At 48.8% G+C, this 27,407-nt stretch overlaps 2 long non-coding RNA genes across 3 annotated transcripts in view; both read right to left on the reverse strand.

Moving 5' to 3' along the window:
- LOC309520180 overlaps nt 1–27,223 on the reverse strand; it is a 29,513-nt gene extending 2,290 nt beyond the window's left edge. Inside the window, exons 1-2 of the long non-coding RNA XR_014214175.1 lie at nt 27,127–27,223; nt 4,685–4,772 (exon numbers count right to left, since the gene is read on the reverse strand). This is a non-coding gene — a long non-coding RNA (uncharacterized lncRNA). The remainder of the gene's footprint in view (nt 1–4,684; nt 4,773–27,126) is intronic.
- LOC309519747 lies at nt 18,514–20,384 on the reverse strand. 2 transcript variants are annotated; one of them, XR_014213997.1, is made up of 2 exons: nt 20,148–20,384; nt 18,514–18,921 (listed from the first exon to the last, which is right to left on the reverse strand). It is a non-coding gene; the product is annotated as an uncharacterized lncRNA (long non-coding RNA). The 2 variants fall into 2 exon arrangements; XR_014213998.1 differs by lacking the exon at nt 20,148–20,384 and adding an exon at nt 20,027–20,091.
- Nucleotides 27,224–27,407: the final 184 nt, after the last annotated feature.

Here is a 27,407-nt window from a genome sequence, read left to right on the forward strand (position 1 = left end):
GAGGCCTCATAAGGACTGCTGCGTCTGCTGCCCAGGAGGACTCTCCTGTGTGGGTGTCTGAGGGCCCTGCTCCTTCCTGCCACTCACCATCTGGCCCGGGGCGGGGCCTGAAGGACTCACAGGGACTGCTGCGCTCTGCTGCCCAGGAGGACTCTCCTGTCTTAAGAGGCCTCATGAGGCACCGGGACACCACTGCTGCGGCTTCACTGTGGGGGTTGAGGAAGGCCGCTCCCTCCTGTAGGCACACTCCTCTCAGGCCTAGGGGGCGGGGCCCACACTCGCCACCGCTACTGTTTTAAGGACACTGGTGTTGCCGTGGCAAATGTTTAAAATGTTTTTATATATTTTAAAATGTTTTATAGGGGGTTTTACTTTTTACTTTGTTGTACCACCATGAACGGTGGTTTTTATTGATGTATTTCTATTTTGTTCTGTTTTATTTTGGTTTGGGGTTGGCTATTGAGTGGGGTGGGGATTTGTTGTGTTGGTACAATTGTTTTTGATTTGACTCGTTTCTATTCTGTAAATGGAGGTTGGTTTGAGGCCTGGGATTGCTACCGTAGTGGGGCGAGGGAGGTATGGCGGTGGGGGCAGATGTCATAGGCGAAGGGGATCGAGATATGGATATGCTCGTACCCCTTCCAATCTGCGCCCCATCCCGAGGGACGAAGGTAGGGTGAGCAAGGATTACTCACCTCCGTCACTGGTGTTGTGCAATGCCAGGTCTATAGGCAAAAAAACCGCCACCCTGCGAGACTTCTTCACCTCGCAGGGGGTTGACCTGGCTTGTGTGACGGAGACCTGGGTGCGCGAAGGGGAAACTGTTACCTTACGAGAGATGGCGCCCCCGGGTTTCTCCGTCCTCCACCAGTCGCGGACTGTGGGCCGGGGGGGAGGGGTGGCATTATTAATCCGAGAAGACTGTTCTTTCAGGGCTCTACCATCGCCATCGATCCCCGGCATTGAATGTGTTGGCCTAGTGTGGGGCTCCGAGGAGAGCTTGGCTGTCTGGCTGGTGTACCGGCCACCTAGCGCACCAGCAGCCACCCTGTCAGGCCTGCTGGAGGCGGTGGCCGGCTGGGCCTTGGAGTTCCCCAACCTATTGGTACTGGGGGACTTTAACATCCATGCTGATGCCACTCCCTCCTCACAGGCTCTGGACCTGGTGTCTTCCATGGCGACACTAGGGCTCTCCCAGTTTGTTTCGGGCCCCACACATCAAGCAGGCCACACGCTGGATTTGATCTTTGGCGCCGGTATAGATGTGATCATGTCTCCCTCGATGAAGGTGCCATGGTCTGATCACTATGCACTGAAAGCCAGGATTGATTTTCCACCCCCACCCTGCTTAGGTGGCGAGCCAATTTGGGCTCGCCCGCGGAGGCTGATGGACCCTGATAGATTCCGTCAGGCCTTGCGGGACCTTGCTCCCCCTGGCGACTCATTGACTGAGCTTGTTGAGGGCTGGAATATCCAGCTCCTGGCAGCCATCGATGAGATCGCACCTAGGCGCCCTCTGCGACCCCGCAGAAACCGGGCTCCCTGGTTTACCGAGGAGCTTCGGAAAATGAAGCGGGACCTCAGACGGCTAGAGCGAGTATGGCGGGGTGCCCGTGACGGAGCTTCAAGAACATCTTATAGGGTTTTTATGGAAACCTACGAGATGGCAGTGAAGGCCGCTAAGAAGTCCTACTTCTCGGCCTCCATTGCATCCGCTAGCTCTCGCCCGGCGCAATTATTTAGTATAATTAGGTCTTTAACGTCCCTCGAAGGACAGCCAAATTTAAATAACAATTCGGCACACAGCTGCGAGGCATTTGCGAGCTCTTTTGCGGAGAAGGTCCTGTTGCTCCGCCATGACCTCCCTGCCAATTTGGATACAATGAAGGAACTGGAGGCCCCTCGACTGTCCTCGGGTCCAGTATTGGACCACTTTGACCGGATATCCCCAGCTGATGTGGACAGACTCCTCCAAGCTGGAAAGCCCACCACTTGTCCTCTTGACCCGTGCCCGTCCTGGCTGATTAGAGCGTGTCCAGACGAGGTGCGGGCCCCCCTGGGTGATATCATCAATTTGTCCCTTGGCACTGGGATATTCCCAGGGGAACTGAAGGAGGCAGTGGTGCGTCCGCTCTTAAAGAAAACATCATTAGATCCTTTAGATCTATCCAATTACCGCCCGGTTTCGAATCTTCCATTCCTGGGTAAGGTGATTGAGAGAGCGGTTGCTGAACAGCTTGGTAGGTTTCTGGATGAAACATCTGCTCTCGACCCATTCCAGTCCGGCTTCCGCGCTGGTCATGGGACCGAGACGGCTCTGGTCGCCCTAACAGATGATCTCCGCAGGCAGCTGGATCGAGGCGGGTCGGGGCTGCTGATTCTTCTAGACCTGTCAGCAGCCTTCGACATGGTCGATCACGAACTCCTGGACCGCCGCCTTGCCGACGTGGGGATCCAGGGCACAGTCCTTCAATGGCTGCGCTCGTTTCTCTCCGGTCGGGGACAGAGGGTGGCGCTTGGGGGGGAATTGTCATCGCGCCACTCCTTGGTGTGTGGAGTGCCTCAGGGTGCAATTCTCTCCCCGATGCTTTTTAACATCTTTATGCGCCCCCTCGCCCAGCTTGTCCGGAGTTTTGGGCTGGGTTGCCATCAGTATGCCGATGACACCCAACTCTATCTGTTGATGGACGGCCATCCTGACTCGGCCCCAGATACACTGACCAGATGTCTGGAAGCTGTGGCTGGATGGTTACGTGGGAGCCGGTTGAAGTTAAATCCTTCGAAGACAGAGGTCCTCTGGCTGGGACGGAGCGATATGGGATTGAGGGGGCAACTCCCGTCTCTTGCGGGGGTGCAATTAGTGCCAGCATCATCCGTGAAGAGTTTGGGTGTAATCTTCGATACCTCCCTCTCTATGGAGGCGCAGATTACAGCTATAACAAAGGCGGCATTTTTTCATCTCCGCCAGGCTAAGCAGTTGGCTCCTTATCTCTCTCGCCCTGACCTAGCCACTGTGATCCATGCGACGGTCACCTCCAGACTGGATTATTGTAACTCGCTCTACGTGGGGCTGCCCTTGAGACTGACCCAGAAACTCCAGCGGGTGCAGAATGCCGCAGCGAGACTCCTTACGGGGTCTTCGCTGCGAGATCATATCCATCCGGTGCTGTACCAGCTGCACTGGCTCCCGGTGGAGTACAGGATCAGGTTTAAGGTGCTGGTTTTAACCTTTAAAGCCCTATACGGCCTAGGACCCTCGTACCTACGGGACCGCCTCTCCTGGTATGTCCCACAGAGAAATTTACGGTCTGCAAATAAAAACACCCTAAAGATCCCAGGCCTCAGAGAGGTTAGGCTGGCCTCAACTAGAGCCAGGGCCTTCTCGGCCGCGGCTCCAATCTGGTGGAACGCTCTGTCACAAGAGACTAGAGCCCTGCAGGACCTGGCATCCTTCCGCAGGGCCTGCAAGACAGAGCTGTTCCACCAGGCCTTTTGTCAGGGCGCAGCCTGACCCCCTCCTCTGGCAATCTGCACAAAAATTTGCTTGATGGTTGCCATTAATTTGATTTTAATTTGATTTAATTAATGTTATAATGAATGTTTTAGAATGTTGAACTATTTTTATTGTTGTTAGCCGCCCTGAGCCCGGCTTCGGCTGGGGAGGGCGGGATATAAATAAAATTTATTATTATTATTATTATTATTATTTCTGAGGCAACCCCTAAACTGTGGGAAATGGTTTCCACAGCGGTGTATCTGGCTTCCTTATGCTTCTGCCAGAGGGTGATGAACACACAGCCTCTTTAACCCTGGCTTTTGACCCTTGAGGTGTGTATTTTAAGCATCCACTTGATTTCTTTGCGGTTGGAAGTTGTTTTAAACTGTTTTTAATATTGCAATTTAATGTTGTCACCAGTCCTGAGACCTTTGGGTGAAAAGTGGGTAATTTATGAATTAACTAATTGTTGCTATTACTATTTTTATATATTAGGGTTGTGCCAGAAATTCATGCCATGCCCTGCCACCTCCATCAGTTGACAAGACAAGAAGTTGCATTAGCACATTTTAGGAACCACCTAATTTTTGTGATCGTAAGTTGTTCTAAACTGTTTTCAGTATTGTCTTTTAATGTTGTAATCCACCCTGGGACCTTATTAGGGCAAAGGGCATGTGATTATTATTAATAATAAATAAATAAATACATGCAAACTATATCAGATTTCTCCCCCACCTCTAGTGGATTCACCCAGTCAGGCTGTGCTCTGAAAAAACCCTAATTCTGGGTGGGAGTTAGTAAGCAAAGACTTCTGTTGCATTTTAAAGAGGAGTTTTCAGGAATCTACTCTGCACTCCAAAGGGAGGTTCTAGAATTAGCAGTGAATCCTGCATTGGGGAGTTGGGCCAGATGACCTTTGGGATCCCTTCCAACACTACGGTTCTATGATTCTGTGTGTTCATCCACTGTATTTCCCCCCCCCCTTCCCAAGCCTCCCAAGGATGCTGGCTTTTAAGAGCATCATCAGAAGACAAAACCGGGAAGCATCCTCAGGCTTGCGAGCAGCTAGTTAAAATCCAAGGCTGTTAAGATCTACAACGGCACTCCAGAACCTCTCCTTGCCTCTCCCTCCACTCGTCCTCAGGCAAAATTCGCCATCAGCTTGACATTACAGTGAAGTCTACTTACCCAATTAGACGCAGAGCACTTCCCCTCTGAGCAGGGCTGAGCCGGCATGAGTTTTTCAGGCTTATTTTTTAACAGATGCTGCATTTATCTGGAAGCATCGCGAGCAAAGGAGAGCAGGTCAGGAAAGGGGATGTTTGTAGAGAAATACAAAGGAAAGCTATTAAAGCCCGTCTTCAGGACAGGGAGGCCGGCTGCCAGTCATCAACCGCTTCTTCTTCGCTCCAATTCATACGTGACCAATTTGGCACAACTGGCCAAGCTACCCCCAGATCCCTGCTCTGTGGACTCAGGCTCCACAATGCATGTGGCAAGTTGTGAAAAGGCTACTGGCCTTTGATGGCCTGGTTTTGTCTCCACTGTCAGAGCCAGTCGGCCTCTGAGAACCGGTTTCTGGGGATCGCGAAGGAGGAGAGAGCCCTGTTGCACGCAGGTCTTGCTTGCAGAGACATCTGGTTGGCCACACTGAGAAGAGGGTGATAGAGTTGATGGTCTGCTTTGTGCCTGATCTAGCAGGGCTTTAAAACAACAACAACAACAACAACAACAACAACAACAACAACAACAACAACAACAACAACAACAACAACTTTATTGTATCCAACCTCTCTGGGGAGAAATTTGATTCCATTCACGCCTAAAGGCAAACTTGCCTAACTCGTGGTTTCTGAAACGAGATGCAAACTGAAACACCACCACTCTCTAAAATTCGCACTGAATTCTGCATTGCGGTTCTCCAGCCAAGCGCGAAAATGCATCTGCTGTTGCAAACTGTGAAATCAGGTTTGCAGAAATGCTTTGCAATTGGGAACTTGCTGTGCAAAAATGTGTATCTTGGACAACATGACCTAGGAGAGAAAAAAGTGTGTGAGAGTGATGCACATGAACGTAAGCAGGTACTCTCTTGGCTTTAATAAGGATCAGGCAGACGCAGCAATGGAGAATTAGAAGGTGAAGTTTATTGCCAGGCAATAAGGACCCAGTTTGGAATCTCTTCCAAAAGGAACTGGGACCCCGATTGACAGAAATCCAGAGGTCTTTATACCTGAGCAGATCACAGCAAATCATAGATCATGAGACAACCATGAGGCAGTCACGATATCGCCAGCGAAAATTAGCCAATTAGTAAGCTTCTTGCCATGCTTCCAGCTCCTGGTCAAGCACTGGTCAAGCACAGAGTTCTAGTTCTGCTTTCCGTTGCTTGCAGTGACGCTCTGTCTAACCTCTCCCCTAGTTATGACAGGACAGGGAGTTTTGGAGATTTTGTGGTTTAGCTCTTCCTGTTCCAGTGGACTAATTTAGCCTGTATCTGAGGGGATTTTGCACCAGTATCTCTGATTCATGTCTTCCCCTTGTCCAGGGTACACGGATGTTTGTAGGGGAAAGGTCGGCTCCTAATTTTGCTGTTTCAAGCAGTTTGCAGTTAGCTAAGGCACAGTTTCCCTTTGATTCAAAATGGATTATAAAATACTGTAAGCCCTGATTATGTGTGAGCATACATGAATATATTGATTACTGATAACTGATTATATGAATAGCATGAAGGTAGCCCTTCTTCCTTGCCTCAAGAGAAGAAATCCGAACTAAAACGTGGGTGGGTTTTCACGAGGACCAATTTCTTCAAAACGAACAGAAACAAATTGCAAGCTGATGTGGGCATGTGGAGAATCGGACTGTAGAAAAGATAAAATGAGCGACGCCCAAATTGCTATTTTTCTCCATCCCTGCTTTCCTGCCCCTCTAGCCAATTCCTTCCTGGAGCCAATCGCAGGATAAGGAGGGAACATGCAAGCATGGAAGAGATGGGTCTGTGTGGTCATGCGCTTGATTGACAAGGAAAAATCGATCCAGCCAAGGGACACTAAATCAATGGTGGCGTTGTTTGTGGAAGAGGTAGCAATAGACAGCTGAGCGAGTGGATTAATAGAAAGCAGGTTTGTTTACCAGACAGCTGTGCCATCACCTGCGATGCCCTCAGGGAGGGAAGGAGCTGCAAAGATGTTTGTTGTTGTTCCTAAAACGATTGTCACAAATTTCTACGGGAAAAGGGTTCCTCAGCCGTTCCACCAAGCGATGGCTCCTGCATTCCTATGTGAGCCTCCTGTTCTCCAGTTGACAGCAGTACATTGGGAACGGATCTAGGGATCCTAGCAGTCCCCAAGCTGAACATGAGCAAACAGGGTGATGCAGCAGCAAAAAAAGCTAATGCTATTCTAGGCAACATCCACAGAAGTATATTGCCCAGATCAAGGGAAGTCATAGTGCCCCTCTATTCTGTCTTGGTGATTCCTATAATAATTAATAGTAATAATTTATTATTTATACCCCGCCCATCTGGCTGGGCTTCCCTAGCCACTCTGGGCGGCTTCCAACAAAATATTAAAATACAGTAATGCATCAAACATTAAAAGCTCCATATGGCTGCCTTCAGATGTCTTCTAAAGTCTAGTAGTTGTTGTTCTCTTTGACATCTGGTGGGAGGGCGTTCCACAGGGCGGGTGCCAGTACCAAGAAGGCCCTCTGCCTGGTTCCCTGTAACTTGGCTTCTCGCAGTGAAGGAACTGCCAGAAGGCCCTCGGTGCTGGACCTCAGTGTCTGGGCAGAACAATGGGGGTGGAGACGCTCCTTCAGATACACTGGACCGAGGCCAGTTCTGGGCACCACAGTTGAAAAAGGATATTGACAAACTGGAGGAAGTATAAAGAAAGGCAACCAAGATGATCAATATGATTATGAGGAATGGTTGAGGGAACTGGGTGCATTTAGCCCAGAGAAGGGAAGACTGAGGTAGGTAAAGGTAAAGGTACCCCTGCCCGAGCGGGCCAGTCTTGACAGACTCTGGGGTTTGTGCGCCCATCTCACTCAAGAGGCCGGGGGCCAGCGCTGTCCGGAGACACTTCCGGGTCACGTGGCCAGCGTGACAAAGCTGCATCTGGCGAGCCAGCGCAGCACACGGAACGCCGTTTACCTTCCCGCTGGTAAGCGGTACCTATTTGTCTACTTGCACCCGGGGGTGCTTTCGAACTGCTAGGTTGGCAGGCGCTGGGACCGAGCAGCGGGAGCGCACCCCGCCGCGGGGATTCGAACCGCCGACCTTTCGATCGGCAAGCCCTAGGCGCTGAGGCTTTTACCCACAGCGCCACCCGCGTCCCATCTGAGATACCCATCTTCAAATATCTGAAGGGCTGTTGTCACATGGAAGACGTAGCCAGATTGTTTTCTGCTTCTCTGAGGGGCAGGACCTGAACCAATGTGCGCAAATGATGAGAAAGAATTCTGACTGAACCTTAGGAAGAACTTTCGGACAGTAAGAGCCGTTCAAAAGCAGGACGGACTGCCTCTGAAGGTGGTGGAGTCTCCTTTGTTTTTTAAACTGAGATCGGGTGGTCATCTGTCAGGGCTTCTTCAGCCGTGATTCCCGCATTATAGAACGAGGTGACCCTTGAGGTCCCTTCCAGCTCAACAATTTTATGACGTTATATCAGTAGAAGGAAAGGATGGAAACTGAGTTTCTGAAACAGCAGTACAGCAAGATCGGAATTAGGCACTTTTTGTCATTTAACTGCTACGTTACAGTAAATATATCTAAGCTCTCCAGTACGGCTGAATCAATACTTGCGGCTGATAAATGGGGGGGGTGTGCTCTGAAGTAGGGAGGCAGTTTGCCCCCAGCAGCCCCTCCCTGGAGCTGACCCTTCCACCCTTCTTCCTCCAGCATCATGACCCCTTTCTGTTTGCTGTCAGTCCTGAGCCACCCAGATCCTTTTGCCCATCTCTGAGCTCCACCCCAGGCTAGGACCAGGAGATCCAACGCATGCCTGATGCTCCCCGGAGGATGCTGGGTCCATAAACCGATGATTGGATTGCACCTCGACCCTTTTCATCTGCGACAGTCACTGCGGCTGTAATATTCTTCATTTGCTAAGTAACTCTGGGTCCTTTTCAAGACTTGCGGGAGGGGGGGGACGACTTCAGTGTGAGGGACAATTACTCTTGCTCCCGTGTAATGGCTTCAACATGACAGAGGCCAGGTGGGTCGGCCTTTTGCATTGAGGCCTGCCATATTAGATGGATGTCTCCTTCGGAACAGAAAAGAGAGGAGATCCATAAGAGCTAATATTATTTACCTCGAATCAATGGGCAATCCAGCAGCTGCTTGTTCAGCAGCTCAAACTGGCCTGTTCCGACTACAGAGTGCTTAACCCCGCTCTAATTGGATTTATGGCAGTCATCTCGAGTCCTCTAAGCTTGTTATTGTTGTTTCTAGGAGGTCAGGGGGCAGGAGGGAGAACCCAATGGGGATTTTAAAAAAACACAAAGAATTGTAGAGTTGGAAGGTACCCTGAGGGTCATCTAGTCCAACCCCCTACAATGCAGGAGGGGAATATACGAGAATCGAACCTGCAACTGTGGCATTATCAGCACCATGTACAGTCATACCTCATGTTACGTCCGCTTCATGTTACGTTCTTTCAGGTTACGTCCCGTGGTGACCTGGAAGTGCCAGAAAGGGTTACTTCTGGGTTTCGCCGTTTGCACATGTGCAGAAGCACAAAATGACATCACGCGCATGTGCAGAAGCAGCGAGTCGCAACCCGCAGGTGCACAGACCCGCCACTGTGGGTTGCGCTCTTTTCATGTTGTGAACGGGCCTCCGGAACGGATCCCGTTCACAACCAGAGGTATCACTGTAAATATACATTTCTACACCGCTATTCATGAAAAGGCTATCAGAACAGTCTGCAACAATTGTATGTGCAAAAAAATACCATAAAAAACATATTTTAAAAAGTTAAAATCAGAAACCAGCTGACTATTGTGAAAGGGCGTATTCTCAATTGCCTGTTCTCAGGGGCTGGACTGAGAAGGAATGGTGGTGACCACCCCCTCCCTTTTCTCCTGAACCTTTCCGAGAACAGGAGGACAGGATAGATTTAGAACAATGGTTTGCAGAAGGGCATAGTTCAGAGGCTGCAGAGGGCAAAAGCTGGGAAATATTGGAAGAGGAGCAGGAGGAAGAAGAAGAAGCACAAGGGTGCAGACTCAGTGTCTTTGGAAAGCATTCCTGACCCCACCCCCCTCTCCCAGGACCTGGCAGGCATTGCGGGTAGTAGAACAGAGAGCTCAGAAGCAGAAAGTTCAGATTAGCCGGTGCAGGGGTGACGTAGAATAGGGACAACGTAGGGAGGTGGGACTTTACTTGGAGCAATGCCATTATATAGAGACCGCATTCCTTTGTCTCTCGCTGCGATTATTGAATGAACTAATTAGTAAGAACCCTTCTTTGTTTTTCTCTGCTTCTTTGCTGCCACCGTGGGATGGAAGCCTGACACCTGCATAAGTAGGGTGGCCATATTCCAAAGAGCAAAAACCCGGAAACATTCTGGGAAACACCTCACCATCCTGCATCTCTGTCGCTCGCCCTCTCCCTGCCACTGACCCCTTCCTCATCTGCCTGCTTGCCCCTCCCCCCTTCCCTCCCCTCTCTTACCCTGGCTGTCTTTGGCTCAGGAGATGCTTCGTCTGCAGATGATGAGAGGCTGAACGGCCCCAGGAAGGCCATGCAAGGCCTGGCAGGTGCCGAAAACAGCACAAGGCCAAGCACGGCCCTAGCACAGGCCCCACCCCACACCCAGTTTATTTTTTAAAACCCCAAACTCAGACACTTTATGTAAAATGCAGAAATCCGCTCGTATGGGCATGCTGGCCCCCAAAAAGAAGACATGTCCGGGAAATCCCGAACATATGGCAACCCTATGCATAAGCCAGGTGGAATAGAAAGGTTTTCTGCAGGCATTTAAAAGTTGAGGAGGAAGGTCCCTGCTGAATCTTTAGTGTCAGAGAGTTCCACAGGTCTGGGTCAATAACACCAAAGGCTTGGTTACTTCTTGTTGTCCAGTGAGCTTCTAAGACTGTGACTAACCAAGAAACCAGATCTGTTGGGGGCGTCAGTGCTGTGAGCCCCTCCATCTTATGCTCGATTGTATATATGTGATATGGGAGAGGCAGGCGGAATAAGCTCTTAAGGCATCAGGGACTGGGAGAGGAAATGCAACCTCCCAGTTGAGATCTGGGCGGGCCTGTCATTTTCTGTGGATTAAAAACTACCATTGGACAGAAAGATTTGTATCTGTGCACTGCTTTTGTTTTTCCCCTGTAGCTGAATTTATTTTTATTTTTATGTCGTTGTTGTTGTAACAATCTGTTTTTTTATTATGTATTTTATTATGTGTTGCATATATTTTTTCTTATTATAATTTTATGCATATAACTGTTTTGGTTCTTACCTTTTGTCGAGATTTGTGTACTGATATTAAGTCTCGGTATTGATGGATTGCAAATCCTTGTCGGCCACTTTGTCGCAATAAGCTGTGTCCACAGCGGCTTACATTAAACATTCAAAACATCAAAATCCAGAGCATTGGAAATACAAATATACAAAATACAGAAGGTGCCAGTAAATTCAAAAGTGACAAAAATCAACCATTTGGCAATATTGGTATACTTGCCTTCCATCTTTTGATGAGGGGCATGAAGGATCCCACCTTCGTCGCCTGTGAAATATACTCGGAGTCGAGAGTGGATTTCATGCTGTTTATTCAGCTCATAGTGGTGAGGAGGAATGGAAGTTCCCCCAGAATGTCTGCTTTATATACATTATTTACACAATGGGCCCCACGTGATTGGCTAATTCTGGGATTTTCTGTAGGCCACTCAGGTTGCGGATTCACTTCCACCTGGAGCTGGATTGAGTGGCTCCTGTGGACCAATCAGACTGCTGCATTCTGGGTCCTATTGTTCTAGGGCCAGTCAGACTGCTGCATTTTGGATCCTATTCAACTCAGTACATAACAGGGCAATGTATAAATTACATAAACAAAGCTGCAAAGGATGCATGTATAAATAAAGCCACAGATCCTAATAGCACCACGGTCTCTGCTGGCCTTCATTCCACCGAAATAAAACTCTGAGTTTGTGCTTGAAACCCCTGGCGTCTCCCTAGCACTCCGGAGACTGGGGTGGCGTGCGAAAGCGCTGTCAGCGGGGGGCCCAGTGCGCTCAACATATGCTGGAGAAGTGGAGACTGTGGTCCTCATTCTCCCACTCTGAAACGACACCCGCTGAGTCTGTATGTCTGAAGCGCAGACATTAAACAGCCCCTGCAACCAATCGATGGATTGCTAATTAGCGTCTGGAAATAGCTCCACGCAGCAGGAGGCTCTCGCCAAACAGAAGGGTATGAAAAGACTCCGTTTAGGCATGAGGAATAGCAACCTGCCTTGGAAATGGTGCCAAGGAACTCACTGCAGTGGAGACAGAGGCTGGGCCAGAGTGGCCCACCAATCGCCCATGGTGCCAGGCAAGGTGCTCAGTTACAGCAGAGCCATCCCTTATGTTTAAGGCACCTCCAAAAATCCTGGTCACCTTCATTCAAAAGGGAAATTGTAGAGTTCAAAAAGGTCCAGAAAACGGCAGCTGAAATAATCAAGGAGATGGAGTAGTAGTAGTAGTAGCAGTAGTAGTAACAACAACAACAACAACAACAACAACAATCATAGTAGCCCGCCCATCTGACTAGGTTTCCCCAGCCATTCTGGAGAGCTTCCAGGATACACAAAAACTTAATAAAGCATTAAACATTAAAAACTTCCCTATACAGGACTGCCTTCATCCGTGACTACCCTATAAGGGAAAGTTGTAGAGTCTAGGACTTTTTAACTTAATAAATCACTTCCTAATTCTTTATTATGTGAATCCATATTATTGTCTTGAAATATATTTATTTAAACTAATTCTGGCTTGTCTTCCAATTGTTGTTTTGTTACTTTATTAATTTCTCAGAATACTGAATTCTAGAAAGGCTGGTTTTTTGTATATTCCCACCACATGTGGAGATGTTTACCAGGTGTGGGGCAGCCCCTCTAGCAATGTGGTGAGGCATCAGGTTAGATCAGGGCCAGCTTCCTAGGGGTCAGGTACCACTGATACAGTGGTACCTCGGATTAAGAACTTAATTCGTTCCGGAGGTCCGTTCTTAACCTGAAACTGTTCTTAACCTGAGGTAACACTTTAATTAATGGGGCCTCCTGCTGCCGCCGCACAATTTCTGCTATCATCCTGAAGCAAAGTTCTTAACCCAAGGTACTATTTCTGGGTTAGCGGAGTCTGTAACCTGAAGTGTCTGTAACCTGAAGCGTCTGTAACCCAAGGTACCACTATATATGAGTTTTAGGGTTGATTCTCTATACACAGGTGAGTGAATTTTATGTCCAGCTAGAATTGCAGAAATAAAAAATAAAATTCAGCAGACCTCTGAAACACCACCACTGTCAGAAATGGTATGCCTATGAATGTCAGTTGCCATGAATCTTTGGTGGAGAGAATGTTCTTGCGTTTGCATCCTCCTCAAGAGGCCTCTGGTTGGCTGCTGTGAGAGCAGGAGGTGGGCTTAGAACCTTTTAAAGCCTATTCAGACTCCTAGAAGTTGCATTCCTCTCTGCAGGAATCCTTCCACCAGGCCAGGCACCATCTCTGCTGTCTGTCTGGACCTCATTACAAGCTGTCTCAGGCAGGAACAAGGTGCCTATGCTTAGATTGTAATAGCTTAAGGATAGCAGTAGACAAGACAGCCAATTTCCGTTCCCCTCAGGTCCTAATCTGTCCAGCCTTAAATACACTTTGCCGTATTTCTGCATCAGTTTGCGATGTTTATTATTTAAAGGCCTCATGGAAACCAGTCAGCATTTTGCTGTAGATTTTGTGTCCAGTCGCACATTTTTCTATGCAGATATGCACATTTTCCCACGAATTTTCCCTAACAGTGCATTTCTGCAAGTTATTTTCACTATTGCATGCATTTTTTTATACTGCCTTTGTTGGAAGTTTGGGGGCAGCTCAGCTTGCAGAAAGAGGTTTAAACAGACAGAGTAAGGGACCTCCAGATTCTCGGACTCATCTTTAACCTCTACGCTGACCTCTCTATATCCTTTGAAATGTGCAACATCAAAACACAAAAATGCATAACATAATAGCAAACGAAATAACGACACCCCTCTGACACACACTGTTTAAAAGGTCATAGCTTATTTAATTAGCCAGAGGCCTAGGAGGACTGTTTTCCCATGGTGCATTCCAATTCCTGGATCCAACAGGGAGTGGCCAAAGTTCTTGGTAATGGCCCTCTAAGTATGGTCCATTAAGGAAGCAAAGGAGGTGGCTCTGTGCCAGAGGACAAATGGGTAGCCCCTCTCCCTCAACTCCCTGGTAGTTAGAAAGACAAAAGCCAGAGTGGTATGTGTGGAAGCTGGAAGCAAAGCAGCAGGCTGGGAAGGCAGAGTCAGAGCCACGCCTGATTTCTGCTGGAATCCAAGGCGGTGGCTATGGGAGAAGCAAGACCCTCTTGGGGTGTTAATGCTGTGAGCCCCTCCATCTTAGGCTCAGGTTGTATATATGTGTAAATAAACATCATAAAGACACCACAGTCTCCACTGTGCCTGAGGAAACCAAACCCTGGGTAAGTACCCGGAGAACCTGGAATCTCACACTGCTCAGACATTGGAGGAGCATGCAACAACACACATTCCACATTTGTAAGAAATAGTGTGGCACTTTGAAACTCCCTGCCTATTGACATTAGGCAGGTGCCTTCACTGTACAGATTTTGGCAGCTGCTAAGAGCATTTTTATTTACCCTGATGCAGTGGCGTAGCGTGGGGGGTGCAGGGGGGGCCGGCCGCACCGGGCGCAACATCTGGGGGTTAGGGTTAGGGGCGCAAATCCACGGGTTAGGGGGCACAAATTACTTGCCTTGCCCCGGGTGCTGACAACCCACGCTACGCCACTGCCCTGATGTAAACAAAAACAAGCCTACCCTGGTGTTCAGAAAGTTGTTTCAAGTTTAAATCTGTTTAAATCTGTTTTATTGTGGCAGAAGCGGTTCTCATATATATAATATATAAATTTTAAATTAAATTTCTAATTTACATTTCAAAATATTCATTTAAACAACCTTAAATCAATGACTTCCCTTCTTCTCTTTCCATGGTTAATTTTGCATACCATACATTCCTGCATATTTTACATAAACCCAAACCATTCAGTATTCCATTGTAACATCCATCAAAACTTATTTACACTGTTAAATTTATCTTAATGCGACCAGTGGTTTTAAATGCGCACAATTTTATTTTTTGAATGTTTTAAAGAGTTGTTTTTTGCCAATAATTTTATGGTATTGTTTTCTTTGAGGGTTTGTTTGGTCTTTAATAATCAATAAGTGTATACATTTCATGAGATCGATAATAAAATAAACAAATCCCGAAGGACGCTTGGTACGCCTCTTGTTTTGGGGTGTGCAAATTGGGTCCAGTTTTTCAGTGGAAAACCAACCCAATGCTTCTCTCAGCTCCCCTTTCTCTACATTAAACCGCACCCCCCTCCACTATTGATCCCAGCTAAGAGCCGCACTCCCTATTACTCAGACCAATTTGGCTGGATAAATCTCCTCTCCTCCAGCTCGTCAGGGCCCTGCTGAGTTGAAGAAATGTGCAAGTATTAGCGAGGCGGAAAGCTGACGGGACGCCGAGGCGACCAGGATCGCCTAAGGCGAAGCCGAGAGTGGAATCTGCTGACATGAGGCCTTTCTCTCCTTTTTTTTAAGGTGTGTGTGAGCAGGGGGGTGCCAGGATTTGCTCGAGATGAGATGGGGCGGCTCATTTCTTGAAGCGCTGGTGGCTATTTTTTCCCCTCGGATTACACAGGCTCATTTCCGCGCTGCCTTTGATGTGCCGTTTGCTCTTCGCTCCGCTGAGCGCAGCTTGGAAGAACTGGGGAAGGACCTTGTCTTTTCCTCCCTCCTTCTCTCTCCGCGGCCACCAGCTCGTCCATCGCATCCGATTAACTGTCTTCCATCAGGGCCTGCCTTTGTCCCGGCTTCTCGAGGGGGGAGGCCCTGCGTTTTAAACCAGCAAGGCTGTCGAAAACCGGCCCTGTAGACCGGGATGTCACACTGGCGCAGAGATTTACGCAAAGCACTTAATCAATGGCTCGCGATTGAATGGAGGGGGACTCCGCGGGGGGACGTCATCGGATGCGATTTGCGAGGGGAATAATAGCACGCTGGCTGCCCGGAGAATCTTTGCTCCTTTTCTCCATCCTGCCATTTCCTGCAGACCTGTCTCTCACGCCTGCCTTGCGCCTGGCAAGAGCAGCAGCGGCAGAGTCTCCTGCAGCAGTTGGCGAGGGGTTTGTGTGCGCGCAAGGGAGCGGGATAGAAAAGTCCAGCCTCCTCCTCCCCGCCCACAACTGCGTTCAGTCCAGCAGTGCAGTGCAGTGTAGTGGTCAGAGTGTCAGACTAGGACGTGGGAGAGACCAGGGTCTGAATCTCCCACTCTGCAATGAAGGTTTCCCCGGATGTGGCCTTCAGTCAGTCACTGCCTCTCAACCATAATAATAATAATAATAATAATAATAATAATAATAATAATAATAATAATAATAATAATAATACAGAGCAAATATGCTCTTGAATTATATACCCAGCACATGAAACATTAGGTAAAGGTAAAGGGACCCCTGACCATTAGGTCCAGTCGTGACTGACTCTGGGGTTGCGGCGCTCATCTCGCTTTATTGGCCAAGGGAGCCGGTGTACAGCTTCCGGGTCATGTGGCCAGCATGACTAAGCCGCTTCTGGCAAACCAGAGCAGAGCACGGAAACGGCGTTTACCTTCCCGCCAGAGCAGTACCTATTTATCTACTTGCACTTTGATGTGCTTTCGAACTGCTAGGTTGGCAGGAGCAAGGACCGAGCAATGGGAGCTCACCCCGTAGCGGGGATTCGAACAGCCGATCTTCTGATCAGTACCGTAAGTCCTAGGCTCTGTGGTTTAACCCACAGCGCCACCCGCGTCCCTGTACACGAAACCTTACAAAAGGACAACACGAGTGGAGTCTCCCTGCCCTTACCTCAGCAAAAAGACTGATACTGATGAATTGGAAAAATAAAATAAAATAAAAATGCAGCTCCCTTCTAGGAGTGGATTGAAGACATACAAACTCGCAACATATGAACAACTTGCATATAAACGCAGAATTGCCATGGACAGATTCAATGATATTTCGAATCCATGCTTACAAATACTGTAATAGGTTAAGATCTGGTGAAGTACAATAACAACCTTGTAAAGTATACAGTTTGGGGGTTTCCCCCCTCCCCCCCCCCCTTTATTTTTCCTTCGACACAGGCGCTGTTTCTCTTTTTCTTTCTCTGTGTTTTATTTATGTCTCGTCATGTTTAGTGCACATATAATTATGTACTTTTTGAACTTTCAATAAAGATGTTAAATAGTAGTAATAATAATAATAATGGTGATGGTGGTGGTGCATATATTGTCGTTCATCTCAGGGCAGTTCACAGAATAAAATACAAGATAAAATCACAAGTAAATACTTAAAACAAAACAGCAAAACAATACCCTCCCCCAATTTCCCGCAGACACATTTAAAAGGCTGTTGAATGTTCATCAGTCAAAGGCTTGGTTGAAGAGGAACGGTTTCACCTGGCACCTGAAGATGCATAATGAAAGCACCAGGGGAACCTCCCTGGGGAGACCATTTCACAGACAGTGAACTACTACAGGGAAGATCCCGTTCTCGTGTTGTCACCCTGCAGACACAACAAATGGCCTCAGATTATGAATGCAGAGTCTGGGTTGGTTTATACGGGGAGAGCCTAACCTACCTCACAGGGCTGTTGTGGGTATTAATTGAGGAGGGGGAGAACCATGTATGCCTCATTGGGCTCCCCTGTAGGTTTCCTGGTGTATTGCGGGATTTGAACCCTGGTTTCTCCGGGGTCCTAGTCAGACACTCTAACAGGGGTCAGCAAACTTTTTCAGCAGGGGGCTGGTCCACTGTCCCTCAGACCTTGTGGGGGCTGGACTATATTTTTTTTTTGGGGGGGAGAACGAATTCCTATGCCCCACAAATAACCCAGAGATGCATTTTAAATAAAAGGACACATTCTACTCATGTAAAAACACGCTGATTCCTGGACTGTCTGCAGGCTGGATTTAGAAGGTGATTGGGCTGGATCCGGCCCCCGGGCCTTAGTTTGCCTATCCATGCTCTAACCACTACACCACCACTGCCTTTCCTCCCAAAGAGCTCATAGTGGCATACCTGGTTCTCTCATAAGGTCCTAAATTGAGCTCCATAGCTGGATCAGGCCACTGACCCATCTAATCCATCATCTCGTTCTCACAGTGGCCAACCAGATGCTGCTTTGGACAAGCAGGACATAGCCTAAGTTTCTCTCCCCACCTGGTTCCGAATTATTTATTGAATTTATATCCTGGCTTTTCCTCCAAGGAGCTCACAGTAGTGTGCATGGTTCTCTGCCTCCACAACACTCCTGCGAGGTAGGAGAGGCTGAGAGGCAGCGACTGACCAAAGGCCACAGCCAGGGAAAGCTTCATGGCAGAATGAAGGGTTTGAACCGTGGTCTCTCTCTCTCAGGTGCTAGTCTGCCGCTCTAACCCAGGCCTGGCCAAACTTGGCCCTCCAGCTGATTCAGGACTACAGTTCCCAAAGCCAAGGAAGAGGCAACCTTTGCAAGGTGAAGCAGTGTATCCCAAACTTGGGACTACAATTCCCATCATCCCTGACCACTGGTCCTGTTAGCTAGGGATGATGGGAGTTGTAGTCTCAAAACAGCTGGCGGGCCAAGTTTGGCCATGGCTGCTCTAAACACTACTCCGCACTGTCTCTCAATCCCAATTGGCCTTCGAGAAACCCCCTGAAAGCCCTGTTTCACACACACACACCCGCAAAAAAAAAAACCCTCTGGCTTTGTTTATTTTCAGCCTCTGCAGCAAGAGAAAACACTTCCAATCTCATTTAAAAAGGCGCCGAGGAAAATAATTAAAAAGTGCCCCATGCTCCGTCGCGGGCCTGCCTGCCTCTCTTGCGAAAGAGAAGCCTCCTGCCTCTTTAGCGTTTTACTATCTGCTCCCAGCAGGCAGAGAGAAATTTGCATTTTAATGCAGTCTCCGCAAGCAGCGCAAAGTACCTGCCGCCATCCACGAGGGCCGTCTGGGCGCTCTTCCCCGGCCCTCCCCATCTTAGGAGTCCACCAGGCTTGCTATTTTTTTCTATTTTTCTTTTTTGGAGGTGATGCTTTCTCCTCCCCCGCCACGATCTTATAATACCGGAGCTCATAAAACATTCAAAGCCTCCATCTAATAAAGAGAGAAAACAATATTTGCTGGCCAAATAAATTTGTCTGTCTCACTTGCCCTGTTAGATGGAGATGGAGAGACGGAGATCTAACACGCTGCTCGAGGGGGCTTGGGGGGAAGAGACGCGAGGGGAGCACCGCCAAGTTAGCAAGCTTATTTTGTCTGCAATCCTCCGGAGAGGCCGAGTCTAACATCCTGCCGCCTGTTCGGCCTTATCTGTCAGTTGTATCCAAATCAAATACTCCGAGATCCCTCTGTGGAGAGAGGCAGCAGTTACCTGCGGGTGGAGATGCGTGGAAATCTGCCTTCCTGCTGCTGCTTGGGGAAGGACTCTGCTGGATGGTCCCTTTGGTGTGCGCAAAAAACTGCAATAATAGGTCCTCTTCCCTAAGGACTAGTGAAGTCGCCAACGTGGCGCCCGCGAGCACCAGTGTGCCAACCAGAATTGCCTGTGGCATCAGTGAGGCAGTGTAGAGCAGTGGTTAGAGTCTCTGCTTTTTCTCTGGGGGGTACTCACAGGTAAGCAATATTGGCACCTTCCGCCCCCCCATGTTAAAAGTGTAACCATGGTGAGTAAAGGTAAAGGTAAAGGGACCCCTGACCATTAGGTCCAGTCATGGCCGACTCTGGGGTTGCGGTGCTCATCTCACTTTATTGGCCGAGGGAGCCGGCGTACAGCTTATGGGTCATGTGGCCAGCATGACTAAGCCGCTTCTGGCGAAGCAGAGCAGTGCATGGAAACACCGTTTACCTTCCTGCCGGAGTGGTACCTATTTATCTACTTGCACTCTGATGTGCTTTCGAACTGCTAGGTTGACAGGAGCAAGGACCGAACAATGGGAGCTCACCCCGTCGCAGGGATTCGAACCGCCAACCTTCTGATCGGTAAGTCCTAGGCTCTGTGGTTTAACCCACAACACCACCTGCGTCCCAGTGTACCAGCACCTTATTTACTAAAAATAAAAGCGCTGGTTAGAATGTTGGACCAGGACCTAGGAGAGACCAGAGTTCAAATCCCCACTTGGCCATGAAACCCTGGCAGTTTCAACCTGGGGCTCCCAGCACTCAAACTCATTTCCTTCGCTGCCACTGTCCTTTTCCCCACCTGCAGACAGAGCCCCTGCTGCCAGGGGGCCATCTAGGCTGCAGTACCATGCTTCCCTGGCACCCGGTCAGCTGGTCTCCCAGCAGCCAGTCCCTGCCCACCAACCCCTAGGAAAGCATACCTGCAGGGTTCTTTGTGACGTCACAGCCTGAATCGCCTTTTTCGAGTGCTGTCTTGGATCTGGACCTCTGCCTAGTTTTAAGTACGGTACATATCTGCTTCTGTTCCCAATTCGCTCCTCTTGAGCTTCACCTCTGTCTTTTCAAGAGGCGATCTGCTTCTGGTCCCTGGGGACACGACAGCTGGCCTGGAGTGTGACCTTTGCTAAGGATTGGCTCTAAATGGAACCAGGTACTATTGGCAAAAGGGACGCGGGTGGCGCTGTGGGCTAAAGCCTCAGCGCCTAGGGCTTGCCGATCGAAAGGTCGGCAGTTCGAATCCCCGCGGCGGGGTGCGCTCCCGCTGCTCGGTCCCAGCGCCTGCCAACCTAGCAGTTCGAAAGCACCCCCCCGGGGGCAAGTAGATAAATAGGTACCGCTTACCAGCAGGAAGGTAAACGGCGTTCCGTGTGCGGCTCTGGCTCGCCAGAGCAGCGTTGTCACGCTGGCCACGTGACCCGGAAGTGTCTCCGGACAGCGCTGGCCCCCGGCCTATAGATGTGAGATGGGCGCACAAACCCCAGAGTCTGTCAAGACTGGCCCGTTCGGGCAGGGGTACCTTTACCTTTACCTTTACTATTGGCAAGGGAGAGCAGGCAGCAGTACAATACAAGGAGGCTGTTTTCATCTGGAATCCTGAATATGATGTGACATGTAGTTACAGATGATCTATTATTATTATTATTATTATTATTATTATTATTATTATTATTATTATTATTATTAGCAGCAGCAGCAGCAGCAGCAGCATATTTGTTTATATCCCGCCTTTTTTCTAGATGGGGACTCAAGGCGGCTGTCAGGAGCCAGAGTCAAGTGAAGGTCAGCAGCAATTATTATTATTATTATTATTATTATTATTAATACCCCGCCCACCTGGCTGGATTTCCCCAGCCACTCTGGGCAGCTCCCAACAGAATATTAATATTAATAATAAAAAGCGACAAACCATCAAACATTAAAAGCTTCCCTAAACAGGGCTGCCTTTAGATGTCTTCTAAAAGTCAGATAGTTGTTTATTTCCTTGACATCTGTTGGGAAGGCGTTCCACAGGGCGGGCGCCACTACAGAGAAGGCCCTCTGCCTGGTGTCGGTGAAGTTAACTCTTTATTTAAACAAACCAAAACAGTAATCACAGCAACTCTTACCAGTCAGCCTTGCCCCAATGAGGCAGTTGCAGGGACTGAAAGTCATCACCTTCCCATGGCTGCCTAAGTCCCCTCCTCTCCAGGGTTTTCCCAAGCAGTCATAGGCCATGTCTGAGTACAACCAATCTCTGCTCTGCTCTTTTCCTTTCTCTGCAACTTTTAGGAGACCAGTGGGGAGGGGAGCTGGTCACAGCAGAAGGGGGAGACTCCCTGGATTCTTCAGCAACCTGCCTCATCCCTCTTCTGGCCTCCCTCCTCTCCTGCCTCGAGGTCTGAACTGCTCTCTGTCAACTCTTCTTGCTCACTTAATCCTGTTGCCTCTTCACCTTCTGACACCTCTTCCTCCCATTCTGCTCCTTCTTCTCCCTCTGACTACTCATTGCCATCTCGCCACCAGTCCTCTGGCTCTGAGCCTTCTTCCCCTGGGGGTTCCCTTGGGGGTTCCCCAGCTGGTGCCTCACACCACTCCTCTGTATCCTGCCAGTCCATGGCAGAGTCTTTTTAAAATTAAAACACAAGTAAAATATGAAAACTTCAAAACATACAGTATGAAAGGTTCAAAGGTAATTAAACTCAAATATAATTAAAGCAATAAATCAAAACAACAGACAAATCTGTCCATATACAAATGATAAAAACAGCACGGCACTATTAAAAGCCCTTTCCTTAAAAACCAGTCAGTTCTACCTGCTGGCTGAAGGAGAAGGAGGGAGCCAGTCTGGTTTCTCAAGAGAGGGAGTTCCAGTGTCTGGAAGCAGCCGCCAAGAAGGCTCCCTGATTTACAGTGTAGTTGTTAAGAGTGTAAGGATAGGACCTGGGTTCAAACCCCCACTCAGACATGAAGCTTGCAAAGTGACCTTGGGCTGGTCACTGCCCCTCAGCATGACCTACCTCACAGGGCTGTTGTGATGATGGAAACACCGTTTACCTTCCCTCCGGAGCGGTACCTATTTATCTACTTGCACTTTGATGTGCTTTTGAACTGCTAGGTTGGCAGGAGCTGGGACAGAGCAACAGGAGCTCACACCATCATGGGGATTCGAACCCCCGACCTTCTGAATGGCAAGTCCTACGCTCTGTGGTTTAACCCACAGTTCCACCCGTGTCCCCCCCTCCAAAATGACTCGGCTACTGGCAAGCATCCTTTAATAATAAGCATGCAAGTTTCAAAGCAGCAACTGGTGTTTTTCCAGAAGTTGGAGAACATGGTTTCTTTCTTCTGGGTTCTCTCTCTCTCTCTCTCTCTCTCTCTCTCTCTCTCTCTCTCTCAGCTTGCTGGGTCTCTTTGCTGCCTTCCCACACTGTTTTTAGAAGTCATTCAGTGCCTCGGATTTTCACCCCAGGAATGCTCTTGTTGGGCGCCAAAGCGCCACCAACCTTCTAATCTTTTGATCCGCTGAACAGATTGACAACCCTTAAGCCCCTCTCGTTTGGAACTTGCTGTCCCAGCTGTTGCTGGAGACTGTCCCATCTCCTAGGCAGCGTCCCTGGGAGACTGGGGGAATCTCTCAGCAGCAGGCGCCTGCCAACCGGGGAACTTGCAGAGGCGCAAACAGCACATCACGATGGTGTCCTTTTCTGTTATTATGTTCGAAGCAGGGCCGGCCCTGTCATTTGGCATGGCACATCGTGTTTTGCCGCTCGAGGCGAAACGGGAAGTCCCGTCCTACCCTGCTGCTGCCTCCGCGGCCCCCAACAAAACCCAATGAAGCGGCGCCAACAAGGGCACCATTTTCAGGTGAGATCTCAACCCAAATTGGTGCTGTCAGCCCAGCTTCTCTGCCACAGGTAAAGGCAGCAGGACTTGTAAGGGTTGCCACATCAGGAACTTTCACCACCTGAAGGGGCAGCCTCACCCTGCCTAACAGCTCAGTTGGCCCTGCATTTCAATATCATAGAGTTGGAGGAGGTTGCCTTATATGAAAAGATTGCAGAGTCCGGGAGTTTTTTTAGAATCATAGAGTTGGAAGGGACCCCAAGCAACATCTAGTCCTACCCCTGCAATTTAGTTTAGAGAAAAGGCAAGGCAGAGGAGACGTGATAGAAGCTTATAAAATCATACATGGCATAGAGACAATGGGTAGAGAAAAATTCAAGCACTAGAACTCACAGACATCCCATCCTATACCTGCATTAAGTCAGGAGCATGTTGTAGGTTGGGGTTGCTATGTCTTCAAACCGAAAGGGACCACGTTTTAAAAATAAATAAATAGATCTGGAACTGACTCCAATGCAAATGAATTCTGGGAGATCTGACTCTCAGCTGAAAATTGTTCAAAGCATAGAGAGGCTAAACACAGATTTTTGTTGTTGCTATGACAAACCAAATTTGCCCCTTTCTGTGCTTGTGAAGAGAGAAATATGCGACCGTGCAAAGAGGCCTTTTCCAGCTGAGAATCATAGAATTGCAGAGTTGACCCATAAGGGTCATCCAATCCCAGCCCCTCCAGTGCAGGAATCACAGCTAAAAAATAAATAAATCCCTAACTAATGGCTATCCAAATTCCCAACCTCTGTTTCTGTTTTTTTGTTTGTTTTTTTAAAATGTATTTTTATTAAAGATTTCTTAGTGTACAAAAACACATGCGTTGTTTCTTTATTCAAGTTGTGTTTTCTACAATTCAGTTTCATTTGTTGTGAGACATTAGTGTTACATACAATGTTAGGTTAGGAAGAGGGGGAGAGAGGGGGAATGGTGAGTGGGGGTGGGGTGGTTATGTTTCTATTATTCTAAATAATAATAATAATTAAAAAAAATTATTTATACCCCGCCCTCCCCAGCCAAAACCGGGCTCAGAGTGGCTAACATCAATTATAAAGGTAAAGGTAAAGGTACCCCTGCCCGAACGGGCCAGTCTTGACAGACTCTGGGGTTTGTGCGCCCATCTCACTCAAGAGGCCGGGGGCCAGCGCTGTCCGGAGACACTTCCGGGTCACGTGGCCAGCGTGACAAAGCTGCATCTGGCGAGCCAGCGCAGCACACGGAAACGCCGTTTACCTTCCCGCTGGTAAGCGGTACCTATTTATCTACTTGCACCCGGGGGTGCTTTCGAACTGCTAGGTTGGCAGGCGCTGGGACCGAGCAGTGGGAGCGCACCCCGCCGCGGGGTTTCGAACCGCCGACCTTTCGATCGGCAAGCCCTAGGCGCTGAGGCTTTTACCCACAGCGCCACCCGCGTCCCTAACATCAATTATATAACACATCAAAATAAAATCAAGGTGTACTTAGTGCACGTGTGTTTTGTATCAGTGTTACTCATATGGGTTCTCTTACTATTCGCCCGTTGTGTTTCCTTGGTGGCCTAGGGTGTGGTTGGCTGTCTTTGGTTGGCTGTAGTGAGATTTGTTTTTGCACCCCCACAGGCACATACTTCCACATGTGGTGGGAATGTCCCAAAATCCAACCTCTGTTTAAAAACTTCCAACAAGAGAATCTACCACCTTCTGAAACAATCCCTTCCACTGCCAAACAGCTCTTGTAGTCAGAAAGGTCTTCTTAAAATAGAATCATAATCTCCTTTTCACTCAGCTCCATTGGTTTGAGTCCTACCCTCTGGAGCAGCAGGAAACTTCTATTCCCTTCCCTTGTGTAAGAGTCACATGTCAGTGGTGGGTGGGGCCAGAGTCAAAGAGGGGTGGAGCAATGAATAATTCCCCCCCTTCCTTTAGTAGGACACATGTCCAGCCTCTCCCTCCACCATCCAGGTAGGGGGTGGGCTGGGGACTGAAGGAGAGTGAGGGGGCATGGCCTGGGAAGGGGCGTGGCCTGGGGAGAACTTCATAGGCCACTGAGGTTTCACCTCACCCAGGTTGTACATGTTTACTCAGAAGGAAGCTTCATTGTGTTCAGGGGGTCTTACCCCCAGGCAAGGGAGTTTAGGATTGCAGCCACATCCCTAAATCCTTTCATCAGACTGATCATCTGAATTACAATATGGAAGGAATAATGGGCGTAGATGGGGGGGGGGCGCAGTTGCCCCCTATCAGGTAAATAAATAAAAATACTTAACTAAAAGTAGAAATTGTAGGCAGATTATGGTGTATTTTTCTGAGCACTTGGGAGTCAAAAGGAAGTAATCCAAAACAACTGTTGTTGAGACACTTCATTCCAAATCTGCTAGACAGAGCCAGAGGGGGTGTCCTGCACCCTTAACATAAATCCTGGCTACCTGCCCTCCCCAACATAAATCCTGGGTACACCCATGGGAGGAATTTAACAGAGTGTCTGTTTATGGTTTGCTTTCAGCTCTCCAAAAAAATAAATGGACAGTTCCAGAGAAAATATTGTCCCAAGGTTTGCCCTCCCCACATTCAGGAGCAGCCAGCTGCTCTGTGGAAATGGTGCTTGGTGATGCTGCCGATATTGTCAGCATGGGACATAGAATCATAGAATTGTTGGAAGTGGACTTGGAAGGGACCCTGAGGGTCATCTAGTCCAACCCCCTGCAATGCAGGAATCTCAGCTAAAGCATCCATGACAGACGGCCATCCAACTTCTGTTTAAAAACCTCCAAGGAAGGAGAGTCAGCCTCCTCTCATGGGAGTCTGTTCCACTTCTGAACAGTTCTTGGTGTCAGAAAGCTTTTCTGAATATTTAGTTGGAATCTCCTTTCTTGCAACTTGAAGCCATTGGTTCGAGTCCTACCCTCCAGAGCAGGAGAAAACAAGCATGCTCCATGTGACAGCCCTTAAGATATTTGAAGATGGCTATCATATCTCCTCCCAGTCTTCTCTTTTCCAGGCTAAACATATCAGACTCCTTCAACCATTCCTCATAAGGCTTCATTTCCAGACCCTTGATCATCTTGGTCGCCCTCCTCTGCACACCTTCCAGCTAGTCAACATCCTTCTTAAATTGCGGTGCCCAGAATTGGACACAGTATTCCAAGTGTGGCCTGACTAAGGCAGAGTAGAGTGGTACTATTACTTCCCTTGATCTGGACACTATACTTTTGTCAGGCCAGCGGCTCTTTCAGTTATCCGGCAGCGAAGGTGGCATGTTTTTGCAGCAGGCATGGAATCTGAAGCCATTCTGGTGTCGATCTGAGCCACATTGTCCCCCCCCCCCCAGCCCCCGTGCCTTGGGAAGACGAATGTAATTACAGCAATCGTGCACCGGGAGGGAAACCGGGGGAGACTTTTAAGTGATGCTCACGGCCGTCTCGAAACATGAGGCCTATTTCAAAACCGAGTTCTAAAATAAAGATATATTCCACACATTAGAAATCAGGCACCCGGGGGAAATCTCCAGGCAGTGCTGTGGAAACGCCAGTCGTTTCCAGAAGTTACAGGAAGCAGAAGCTGTGAGATTGGGGGAAACCTCACGGGATCTGGTCACTTTTCCGCATTAAACCCGTCCAAGAGATTTTTTTTTGGGGGGGTGCATTCCTTTTGCAAGCAGCCAAGTCTCCAGATGGCTTCCAGATTTGGGAACTGCCCAAATTCCAGGGTGCACCGCTTGGCTTGCACGCCTGTGGGAAATCCAATCTATTTATTTATCTGTCCTTGCAAAAGAAGAGGCTGCTGGAATCAATGGCCCGTCTAGTCCAGCATTCTGTTCTCACAGAGGAAAACCAGACGCCCCATCTGGGAAACCTGCAAGCAGGACCAAAGTTTTCCAGCAATTGATACTCTAAAGCATCGCTGCCTCCAACTATGAAGGCAGACAGGCACGCCCAGTTGCTCCCAACATTGTGGGGGCCTGATGCATGTGTGTGATGTCACATGTGCGCCACTGCCCAAAATCCAGCCAGGCTGACTTGGCCCACCACCTCCCCACTGCGAGCCGCCTTACCTTTGCTGCATCCCTGGTGGAGGAGGCACCAGTGCAAACATGCTTTCTGCTGATGCCTCCTTTTGAGGATTGCAGTGGATTTTTAGGAGGCCCAGGACCACCTTGGAAATATTGGGCGTGGCCCCACCATCCCCCTATAGATGGCACCAGTAGAAGCAAAGCATAACCATCGTGATTAGTAATCATTGATAGCTCTCTCCTCCATGAATTTGTCCAATCCTCTTTGAAAACCATCCAAGTTGGTGGCCATCTCTGGCTCCTGTGGAAGAGAGTTCCATAGT

Source organism: Podarcis vaucheri (genome assembly GCF_965113315.1).
Source record: "Podarcis vaucheri genome assembly, chromosome: 15".
Classification (NCBI taxonomy): domain Eukaryota; kingdom Metazoa; phylum Chordata; class Lepidosauria; order Squamata; family Lacertidae; genus Podarcis; species Podarcis vaucheri.